This window comes from Ictalurus punctatus, chromosome 26, assembly GCF_001660625.3.
Source record: "Ictalurus punctatus breed USDA103 chromosome 26, Coco_2.0, whole genome shotgun sequence".
Taxonomy (NCBI): domain Eukaryota; kingdom Metazoa; phylum Chordata; class Actinopteri; order Siluriformes; family Ictaluridae; genus Ictalurus; species Ictalurus punctatus.
The window spans coordinates 16,492,777-16,505,512 of NC_030441.2; positions in this window are offsets into that span (position 1 = coordinate 16,492,777).

Here is a 12,736-nt window from a genome sequence, read left to right on the forward strand (position 1 = left end):
GTGTGGCTGGTGTAAATGTTCGATTTAAACAATTTAAAAAAACAAACACACATCAATTTATGTCAATATGAAACGTCATCAGATTATCTGCAGTTATCTTAAGTCTGATTACTTTGGACTTTTGTAGAACTCGGTGCAACAGCACTGCCAACAGCAGTAAGAAAAAACAAACAGGATGCTATGAAGACTTGAGAAGCGAGGCTGGGGCTGAATTCTTTCTCGCCCAGAGTGAAGATTCATGCAGTCTATCAGTGACAGATTTCCCAGAGTGACACGCCCACCTAGATTAGATCACAATGTGGGCTCAACAGCGATTGAGAAGGTACAGATGAAATACAGTCTTGTGTGTAATGAATATGAAAGCGGTGGATTATTTACTCTATCATCCTTTTTTTTTTTTTTGTCCTCAAAATAGCTTTGGAAGAGGAACACAATGTAGATTGGACAATGCACGTATTGTCCAATCAAAGAAAAATAACAGAGAAGTACTTTGTGTGTGAGTGTGTACGTACTAGCAGTAGTAGTAGTTTGCCCTAGGTCATTTTTATTATGATATTAAACAGACCTCATGCTGCAATGTTTCACTTAACCCAAACAATTGAATTGTCGAGCTACTGATAGATTGTATGTCTAATATCGCCGCCAATCATCACTGAATACTACCATATTATAACTTTTTCCATAATACAGCCCAATGCTGTGTGATTTTGTGTCGATTTTCAATGAACTCGTACACATAAAGATGAAACACAATCTGTTAACGAGCCTCTAATTCGGCCTGAGATCAGTTTTCGTCAGATGGAGCACGAACAGGAAGCGCTTCACCCAGCGACAGGAAGTTCTGTAACCAAAGCTGGAGCAGCATGCAAGACTGTCTGCCCACTGGTTTCCTGTGTGACTAGCCTGCTGTCTGATAATCTCACACACACATACATACACACACACACACACACACACACACACACACACACAATCATGTGTAGGGTTGCTCTATATTCAGATCACATTATGTGTGAGCCAGGTCTTCACCTCAGTACATGATACAGATAAAAGCAGGGATACTATACATAAATATACCTTTAGTCTGAAGCATGGCTTAATGCCTAGCTTATAAAGAAAATTGTGATACAAATATTACACTGCCAGAAAATGATTTCAAGTGGTTTTGAAAATAATTTTCCACATTTTACAATAGGTCATGCTATTCTGAAACATGAACCTTGGAAAAAAAAAAAAACAACTCAATGGCTATATAAAGGTATTGAAAATGAGGTCAGGTTGGATTTAATGCAGTCTTTTCATTTTTTTTTTTTTTTTGTTCTGCACCACAGCTTTGCTTCTAGTGTTGAGCTTTTGAGATACATGTTTTACCGCAAAAAAAATAACATCCATCTCTCTCAGACCCTCACGCTCTCTCTCAGTCTCTCTTTCTCGCTCTCTCTCTCTCTCTCTCTCTCTCTCTCTCTCTCTCTCTCTCTCTCTCTCAGGTTTGCTGTCATCTCATTACACTTTGGGGAGACATTCGAGAGACCCGGCCTTTTGTGCTAATCACTGTAACATGCACCTCACTCGCCCCTTGTAGCAAAATAAGGCTTGAAGTGGGAAAATATCCACGCTTCATTTGTATTCAGGTATGTTGAGGGTCCGCCAGTAGTGGTGTCAGAGGTTTAGATCATACATAAGTAGTCTTCCTCATGTAGAGTCTGTCCTTAATAGCCACATTTAAATAATTAGATTTTTTTCCCCCCACAGGTAATGCAACACCAGTTAGCCAAGTATTTCACTGTAGCTGATCAACTTTTCTGTCTACCTCCATTAAAACTCCAGTTATTAAAGATTCCAAGATCTGTCATTTTAAAAATCAGTTATAAAACACTATAATTCCCAATAATCATTCGTCATTACAGGCTTCTGTTGAGCTATAATCATGTAGCTATGTAACTACGCTGTTTACATAAAGATCATGTGCTCCCTTTTACTTATCTGCCTTAGTGAAATACACTGAAAACTATTTTTAATCATCAAAACGTGTGTAACTGTTCACTTATGCTAGTTAACTAGCATTCAAATAAGCTAACTAAGTTTGTTAAGAGGTTGCTAGCTAAACATAAATAGCTAGCTAACTTATAGTGCTATAAAATAAGGTATTCAATACAGATAACTGGTTAGAATTTCACTGACAGCCTGTCATTTTACTATGTACGCTAAACTTAAATAACTAGCTAGTTTAAAGTGCTATGAAATCACGTAGTTACTGTTACACTGATTGTGACTGGAATATGTTAGCTAAAGATAAATGACTAGCTACCATGCAGTGCTATATGACACTGTAGTATGTATACATAACATAAATAGCTAGCTAGCTTATAACAATATTAATAGTATTAAAATAGTAGCCTATTAAATTCAGCTAACTGGCTATTATTGAGAGGTTGACATTGGAGTATGATAGCTAGCTAGCTTATAATGAATCAAGTAAGGTTTTAAAGACAGAGACTAGCATTACTCTGAATCTAAACCCCAAGATGCTAAAATATGAGCAGCTAAATAACTAGCTTGCTAGCTAAAATTGCTCTAAAATTATTATTATTTTTAAATATTAAATATACTACTGTAACATAAAACATAGCTATAAATTAGTTATACTTTTAGCAAAAAGGGATCCTCCAGGGAAAAGTGTCCGTAGTGTATGAATGGGTGTGTGAGTGTGTATGTGATTGTGCCCTGCGATGGACTTGGCACCCTGTCCACGGTGTACCCCGCCTTGTGCCCGATGCTCCCTGGGATAGGCTCCAGATTCCCTGTGACCCTTAAAAGGAGTAAGCGGTTGAAGATGGATGGATGGATGGATGGATGGGATCCTCCAGGGCTTTTTGGGTGGTTAGGGGTGGTTCTAGCTCCTTAATGGGGTTCTATTGGGAACCATTTCAGTAAGGTTCTCTGTTCTACATAGAATCTTTAAGAATCCCCCAGAAGAACAAACCGAATACTGCTTTAGGGTTCTAGATGAAACCTTTTTTTCTGAGAGTGTACATAATTTGATAGCGATCTTTCTCAAGACTCGAACATTGGCGGTTATTTTGGAACTTTTTCTGTGCTGGAAATGAGCTAGGCCACCATGAAAGCAGAGCTATTCAGTTCTGGCTCTTTTTACCAAAGAGGTAACGTACAAGGTGTAAATGATTTGAACAAAGCGGGGAGGGTCGGTGTAGGTGTGGGGGTGGGGTCTAAAAATTACGTACGAATCCCTTAAGTGAGTGAAGAATTTGAGCTTGGCCTATATTTATTTGTGGTGTTACGGTGACTCTGTGGACAAACGCAGTCCTCCATTTCATAAAGAGTGGTGTGACCAAATTAATATCGATCTCTGAACGAATAAACATGCCCGTGTTGCGTGAATGAGTTCCTTGAACTTGCGTCACAAGCATTCGGCGAGTAAACAACGAATCCTGTGCTGACTGAGAACATAATAAACATGTCATTTCTGTGGCCTGACCGCAGTGGCAGCGCACTGTGGTTTGCAGGAGCTGTATTTCTTCACATCATTTCCATCACTGTTTATCATTTCTCCTTCATGCAGAATTCTTTACGCATGCGTTTGCTCAAGACTTCAGTTGTAGGCCACTTGAAGTGCTGCATATGTAATTGCCACAGCAAGGACCTCAGGCAGTGTGCATGTGTGTGTGTGTGTGTGTGTGTGGTGTCCCTGGCCACATTCTGGTGGTCTGTTTCACCTGGAGCTGCCCAGCTGTTGAGTGTGTGTATGTGTGTGTGTGTGTGTGTGTGTGTGTGTGTGGAACACTGTAGCTTTGTCCTAACCTGGCACCAGAGAACAACGGCGGGTGGGGGCAGAAGGGGCCATAACCAGCTGTGTTAGTGTAGCATAGGGCATATTCTGGTCTCTTTAACACACACACACACAAAACACCATTAGCGCTCCCTGCAACCAGACCCACCCTAGAATTGGGCATAACCTAATTCGAAAAATATGTGATGACAGGCACATAAAACTGCATGATTCAGAGATGGTCAATTTTAGGAGCTTTATTTTCTCGATTCCTTGCATATTGTAATCATAAACAATTGTTACGAGCAGTCATTTAAAAACTATTCCAAACGCTCTTTTCTGAATTAGCTGAATGACTAATGACGTCTGTGTTGAGTTTTGTAAACAGCTCAATTTTCGAATCTCCGTCCGTGTCCGTTTCTTCAAGAGGACCTCAGCGGAGAGACAGACGGGGCCTGAACAGATCGGGAGACGGAAGCAGAATACACCTATGGACCTATGAACAAAGTGGGAATAAACCCTAGATCGGACGCCAGTCAATCACAGGGCTCCGCACACACACACATTCATACACTCAGTCGCACCTAGGGGCAATTTAGCAGGATGTTTTTGAGAGGACCCAGAGAACCAGAAAACCCAGAGGAACCCCACATGGACACTAGGAGAGCATGCAAAACTCCACGCGGACAGTATCCTGAGCTTAGGATCGACCAGGGAGCTGTGATGCAGCTGTGCTGCCCGATGCACCACACATACACTACTGATGTAGAAAAAAGTATAGGAGTAATACGGTATTACAGTACAGTAGTATATGAAAAAGGCCAGGGTATAGCAGTATATTACTATAGAATATATTACAGCTATACACCTACCTTTTTGTATACTACATTACACCATGCAAAGAACTGCAAGAACTACTGACATGATACCATTATTACTGCAATAATACTGTTTGATGATTCTACAATACTTAAGAATTCCAGTGATGTCATGTTGCAGAAATGAAGCATGGTGGCGGTTGTGTTGATATGCTGAGCAGAAGTTCGGTTGTGAATGAGCTCATAATTTCTAGCCACTAAAAAAAAAAACAGAAAACCAACAACAATAAAAAAATTTTTTTAAAAACAGCGAGCTCCCCTTCTGGACAGAGCCACTCTGAGACGGGGCCGAGGGCCTCGCCAGGAACATCAGGCCTCGCCAAGCCCTCCCTCCGCTCCCCCAGATCACACTCATACTCCCAGCCAACCTTTTATTTATCACTCTTCCTCCTCCTTTTAACACCCCGGCTCCTCTATCGGCTCTGTCGCACAGACAGCTTGTCTAGTCTGGCCTACTCTTCTCTTCTCTGTTCCTCTTTCTCTCTCTCGCTCTCTCTTTTTAATCAAAAGCTTAATAACATCTCAGCGCTACATATATTATCAGTGCATGTGTTATGTTTATCACAAGATGCTTCCGGTATGCTTACTTCCTGTCATCCAGGCTGATGGGCATTTCAGCCTACAACCATCTGGCTCTTCTGAATGAGTATGTGTGTTTGTGTAGTACTTATCATTCAAACATTCGGGAGAAGTTTTAATTCTGATATTGTGATTGGACCTACCTAATCACACAGCTCGAATGTCACGTCTGCTTTTACATGCCTCCAATTTGAACGAACAAGGTTGTAAAACGCACTATTTTCCCTCTGAATCATGACATGTCTCTCTCTCTCTCTTTTTTTTTTCCACAGGCCAGTCAGCGCCCACCCACCCCCACCCCTTTTGCTCCACCACATGTTCTCATCGTCCGAGTATTCAACCCCGCCACAGATCATGGCTGTCTCCCATTTTCCTGCTGCGTGCTGGGGGCTGCAAGGGGGCCGAAACAGACCCCAAACGACGTGGCAGTGCTTGTGCATGTGTGTGTCTATGTGTATGTGTGTGTGTGTGTTTGCTGTCCACACACAGCCCAAACACACACACACACACACACACACAAACACCCCATGGCAAAAGTCAAATAAAAATCGGATGGGGATTCAGGGTGGGAAGCATTTCCAATAAATGATGTCTGGCCACTTGGCTTTCTGGAGCGAATTAGCAGAGGATGCTGGAAATCCTTCATCAATGGCTGACTCGGTTAGGGGAGGAATTTCTCAACTACCAAACGTTCAATTTCAAAACCCGTAATCAAGTACACACATATGCGCACTCACAGAGTGTGTCAGCGAAATTGGAGCATTATTGATTGTGAAGTACTACAGCGAAAAAATGGAGGTTGTGGGAACACTGCAAATGAGGAAATGCTGTCTTTCATATACACACATGCATTTATATATACACTCCCTGACCCCCTGCAGACTCTCTCTCTCTCTCTCTCTCTCTCTCACTCACTCTGTGTGTGTGTGTGTGTGTGTGTGTGTGTGTGTGTGTGTGTGTGTGGGGGAGTTGATCTCCAAGAGGAGTTTGGCAGGAAGACGCCCTATTCTAAGCCAGGGGAGTAGCGCAACGGAGGAAAAATGCGTTATCTGAGAATTCCAAAAAAACAAAAAGTCGGGTCCAAATAATGTCTGGAGTTTTAAACAATTTGTCTGAATCGCTCTGTTTCCATGTCTTGACAGTCTGAGAATTATTTTTTTAATTCTTTAACCCCCCCCATACACTAGGCACAGAACAAGTATTGATTCATTCAGGTTGAGTCTAGGTGCCTATTGATTCACCCAAGCAGTAATGATTCATTTATACTGATAAAGGTGGATGCTGGGAAGTGTAATAGTGCTGTGATGGAATCATAATCACTTGAAAGATTTAGAAAAGGGTTTCATGATCCTCGGGAAATCACTTATCCTTACTCGTATCCAATTATGATAGTATTTTATGAAGGTCGGGGGTGGTGTAAATATGTGGGCTGTACCAGGCTTCATTCCCGAACACAAACATCTGGATTAAGTCACCGTGGCAACCCTTTGCTGTGCTTGACCAGTGTTAACAAGAAAATTCATCTCCCATGTGTGTTCAGATAAGTATGGAGGATCTCATACATCAAACATGTTTATTTATAGAAATTCACGTCTAGAGTGGTGAGCAGATCAAGGACAAAATTCATCCCACATGCAAAAATCTACCTTTAGGATCACTGGAATTTCCGCACTGGCGACTGGCGATGGTCCCATATGGATATGATATAGATTGCTCTGGATCTCCTTTCTTCAGTGGTGGAAGTGGAGTTATAATACACTATATGGCCAAAAGTATGTGGACACCTGACCATCACACCCATATGTGGTTCTTCTCCAAACTGTTGCAACAAAATTGGAAGCACACAATTGCATAGAATGGCTTTGCACAGTGTGGCATTACAATTTCCCTTCACTGGAACTAAGAGGCCCGAACATGTTCTATCATGACAATGCCCCTGTACACAAAGCAAGCTCCATGAAGACAGGGTTTGCCACGGTGGATGGAGTGGGAGAATTATATTGGCTATTACATTGGCTATATTATCCAGATGCCTATACACACATTCCTACGCAGATTCAGTATTCCCAGTCGAAGGAAGGACAGCGATATCCAGGGAAGATGGACAAAAAACGTCAACGACGACATCAAAAATAGCCTGAGGAAATTCCACATTTGTCTCAACAACTGGGAAGACATTGCCTCAGACAGAAGCACCTGGATGAAATCCATACAAGAGGAAGCCATGTTACATGAGCAGGACCTCCGTTGTGCCGCAGAGAAAAAGCGGAATATCAACAACAACCACATCCACCATCCATGTATACACTGCTCCAGATGACAGAAAACTAGCTGTGGAAAATCTGTATATCTGGCAACAGTGTCACTCAACCCAATCTGAAACATACAGTATTTCACAATTTTTCCACTGTAATTAAGTCTTTTTCTACCTCTTGTAGTAGGACTGCAGAACAGAATTTAGCGCCAAATAACAGCGATCCTTATGTTCATTACGCCCATGATAGTTACTGAATAATATGTACTCTTTCTGTTACAGATCGAAAGTGGAGCATTATACTCCTCTATCCTGTCTGTGTCATTAATGGGAGAGGGAAAACGGGAGTGAGAGAAAGAGAGAAATGTGGCATGGGGGAGGTTGGAAGGTGTGATTACGGGGTTGCCGTGGCAGCAGGTCTGTCCTCCAGACTACAGAAAGATAGGTATATAGAGAGATAAAGAGAAAGATTGAGAGAGAGAGAAAGACAGAGACTCCAGCCCACCTCTAACAGGTGCTGTGGTTCAACAGCTTCCTAATAGCAGACTGTGGTTACGAATAATTTACTACTCCAGATCTTGGTGAAGATCTGAGAATGAAGATGAATCCCTTCTGATATATCTGTATATGCCAGTATGCGTGTATTAGGGCTGTCAAATTCATCTGAAGGGTGAATCGGTCCCTTTTACACTGAGGACGAATCCTAAATGATTATCTATTCACTACATACGCTCACTACATATAGCATAATGTCATGCTATGGAGTGCATAAATAAAATAAACTACTCAGATAAACACTTTTTTTTAATTACATGATATTAATAATATTAAGAACCATATTGTGTTACATTTTTTTACTATATAATGTGACACAAATGATCATTTAGCCAAGAAGTTATTAAATGCTTAAAAAATGACTCAAAGTAGGCTAAAATGGAATTCTGACAGTCCTTAGTAGTATGTGTGTGTGTGTGTGTGTGTGTGTGTGTATTCAACCCCCATTGGAAATCAAGTTTATTGTCAAAATTTACCAACTTTCAGCTGTTTGCAACGAACAAATCAAACAAAAGCAATTGAAATAGTTCAACACAACGAAAGCTTCAAGTGCTTGACCCAAATTCCACTGAAAATGCAACTTATAATGACTTCTCCAGTCTCAAAATTATTCAACCCCCTGAATAGAATCCCTCACAACAGCACAAATATACAAAACAGGCGTTGTCTTAAGCACACCTGATGCAACTGATCAAGGGCTTCATTAATTGTACCAGGTGCGCTTGAGCTGGAACACATCAAATACCTGAACTGGCTAGGGGTAGAAAATATATGAAATACCTGGACGGGGCAGAAAAAGGAAGCTATCAAGGGCTGCAAGCAGATTTCTGAGGAGGCAGGTTGTGAAAAACCCTCGAGTGACTGCAGAAGACCTGCAGCAAGACTTGGTGCAACAGACACTGAGGTTTCAGTGAGCACAGTAAAGCGTGTACTAAACGCAAAAGGTTTCCATGCCAGAACTCCAAGACGTTCACCACTACTGACCCAAAAGCACAAGAAAAGTCGCTCAAAATCATATAAATAAGCCACAGAAGTTTTGGGATTCTGTTCTGTGGAGCGATGAAACAAAACTGGAACTTTTCGGCACGATGGATCAGCGGTATGTCTGGAGGAAGAAGAATGAAGAAAGAACACTCTGTCCACAGTCGAGCATGGTGGTGGCTCGGTGATGCTCTGGGGCTGCTTTGTGTCCTCTAGTACTGGAAACCTGCAGCGTGTGGAAGGTGAGATGGATTCATTGAAGTATCAGGAAATCCTAGAAGAAAACATCATGCCGTCTGTGAGGAAGCTGAAGCTTACGTGTCATCGGACCTTCCAATAGGACAATGATCCCAAGCATACCTCAAATTCCACCAAGGCTTGGTTGCAGAAGAAGTTCTGGAAGATTCTAAAGGGCCATCACAGTCACCTGACTTGAACCCCATAGAAAATGGTGGGATTTGAAGAAGGCGGTTGCAGCACACAAACCCAAGAATATTACTGACCTGTAGGCCATTGCTCATGAGGAATGGACTAAGATTCCTCAGGAACTCTGCCAGAAGCTGGTGTCTGGCTATGTATCTCATTTGCAGCAGGTCATAACAGCAAAAGGATGCTCTACTAAGTAGATGCTCGCCATGAAGGGGTTGAATAATTTTGAGACTGGAGAAGTCATTATAAGTTGCATTTTCAGTGGAATTTGGGGAAACCACGTGAAGCATTCGTTGTGTTGAACTATTTCAATTGCTTTTGTTTGATTTGTTCATTGCAAACAGCTGAAAGTGGGTAAATTTTGACAATAATCCTGATTTGCAATGGGGGTTGAATACACACACACACACACACACACACACACACACTTGTAATGATGGCTGGAAGACTAGTGAAGACCAAGGAGGCCCTCTTTGGGATCAAATCAGCGAGTGGCTACGATCATCACTACCACTTGACACTGATATACCTCCAGAATAGCCTCAGGTTTATATACACACATACACATACACATACACACACACACACACACACACACACACACACACACACCATGTTTTCCCCTTCATTAGTGCTGTGTCTGGGAGTTGAGGGCAGGTGTTAGAGCAGTCAGGCATACACTAGCCCCAGGCTTTACATAAGCATCACACTTCACTAGTTCTGCTAGCAACCTAGCTATAGTTGCAGTCATTCAGATTCTTTATATTTACTTCAGGATTTTTCCTTTCCGCTTCCTTTTTTTTTTTTTTTTTTAATCCAACATCAGTATGTGTGGTTGTAAATGGAGCTTAAGCTTAAGTTAAAATATGGCTCATAGACAGACAGAGCTGTAGTGTAGCTCTGGATTTTGCATAATCACAGGAGAATGCTAGGAAAGTAAACCATTTAGCGCTAATAAACAAAAGTGGAGTGGGGAGTTTCCTGGTCTTTCTACTAGGCATGAATATTAAATTTGTCATGTCAAGATACCTGCCTCAGTGTTTTTCGTGCTATTATCCAGCAGTAAATAAATCATAAGTTCATTAGCTAGCTTTCCATAACTATTCCAGTGTACTCAATTAATATCACAATGAAATGTGGAATGAATAGCAGGCACGTACTTGCCTTTTTACTTCCCGTTCCAAGCCGAAAAGTTGTTTTAGATAATGTAAAAACAAGGCCTTAGAAAGCTAGCAAGTAAGACAACAAGCTAGTTAGCTCTTAAGGCAGAACATGTTAGTTAGCTAGTTAGTAGTTAGGCAGATAACATTTCTGCTAGATAATTAGGAAGATAATGTGTTTGCTTGCTATTTAGGCAGATAGCATGTCAGATAGCTAGTGATGCAGCCTTTTAGCTAACTCATTAGGCAGATAATAGAAAATATCATGTTAGCTAAGTAGTTAGGCAGAAAACTTTAGCCAGACGGTGTTAACTAGCTAGGTAGGTATACAACATGTTCGCTAGCTAATTATGCATATAACGCTAAATAGCTAATTAGGAAGATAACTTTAGCTAGCTAGTTAAACAGATAACATGTTAGCTAGCTAGTTAAGCAGGATAATATGTAAGCTAGCTAGTTAGGCAGTATTATCTGCTTGTCATGGGAGCACTAGCGGTATGCTCCTCAGATTTATATGGCACATAATGAACACATGGTGATTTAAAGCTGGAGTTAGGTTTCAGTATAAGTGAGAGCTGGGACATGTTCATACTTAAGATTTTGTTCCTTTTATGACTGTTTACTGTGTTTTATAGGCTACAGTATGGCATTTCTTCAGTTTAGTGTATACTTTCCACTATTGTTCATGTGTGGAGTTGAACTGTATGGATGTATGGATGTAGACTGACAGCTATTTTTAGAGCAGCACAAACAAGGGTTCAGCATGTGCAACCTAGTTCTTTTTCAAGTGTGGATGAAGGATGGATTTTAAAATAAGGTATGTCGTTATTCATTTAAATGTGTCTTTGGCATTTCAAGTTAAAAGGTAATAAAGTTAATAGGACCCTGGGAAAATGAGTCCTGACTAGTGTTGGATAAATTACTCAAAAAAAATATATATATATAATCCACTACAGATTACTCATTACTACTTTAAAATTGCAATTTGATTACATTACTGATTACTGCATGTAAAAAGTAATCAGATTACTAATTACTTTACTTCCAAAACCTATCAAACCTACAAAAATACATTACAAACTGAAACTTAGTAGCCTAATTTTAGCGCGTGTCGACGTATGACGTGATCAGAAAAAGTCCAATTTATTATAAAACTTGCCTTGGGTGTTGTTACTGTTTGTAGGACCACCAGACCGATAACATATAAAACTTTCTAACTAGGCTAGTTTGGTTGTCGCTAGCCAAGAGGAGGCACAGCTAAGCTATCACTGTATGGGTTTAGCTGCTACAGTGCCATGCAAAGTACATTATCTTTCCTTCTGCTCTGCTCACATCATGCTCACGTAAACTGGAACTCGTATAGACATTTAAACACCTTGTTTTCCTGCTCAGTATGAGAGGATGTTAGTGTTTCAGTTTCAACCCCTTTACTGGTTTAAAAAAAAAAAAATCGGTATATATCCATTTTTCCTCACACTGACTGTGTGAGCTAGCGTTTGGCAGAACTGAGAGAATGTCAGCCAATATTTCCTGTAAACCCTGTCTGATTCGTCTCGCCTCCGTTCACTGAAGATATAAAATTTCAACACCGCCGTCTTCTTTTACTGACGTTCAGTTACGTAGTGACAAACCGCTCCAAGTGGAGAATCATTCGGGGCTAAAGAAAAAACCTGCCCAGGCCAGGTTACGCCCCTGTCAGCCATGCAAAACGTGATTTATTTTTAAAATGCATTTGACTTAATATTGTTTTCTTAACAGTAAATTTGTACTGCAAGTAACGTCATTTTATTGACATCAGTAACTGTAATCAAATTATATCAATGTAAAATATAATGCGTTACATTACCGCGTCATTCGGATACAGTACTAATTACACACCCAAATCTGGTCCTGACTAAATAAAACCTTTGGAAAAGTTTACTTAATGTGTGTTAATAGAATATTGAACTGGGGAACATAGGACCCTGGGAACATAGGAATGACCCCACACTAGCTATTGATTTTTAGTCCACCAATCGTTTCACAACTGTGTACAAAATATATGAAATATTACTGTATGTATATAACATAATACCACATTTTAGCAAAAAAAAGAAAGAGCTTTGACAGCATC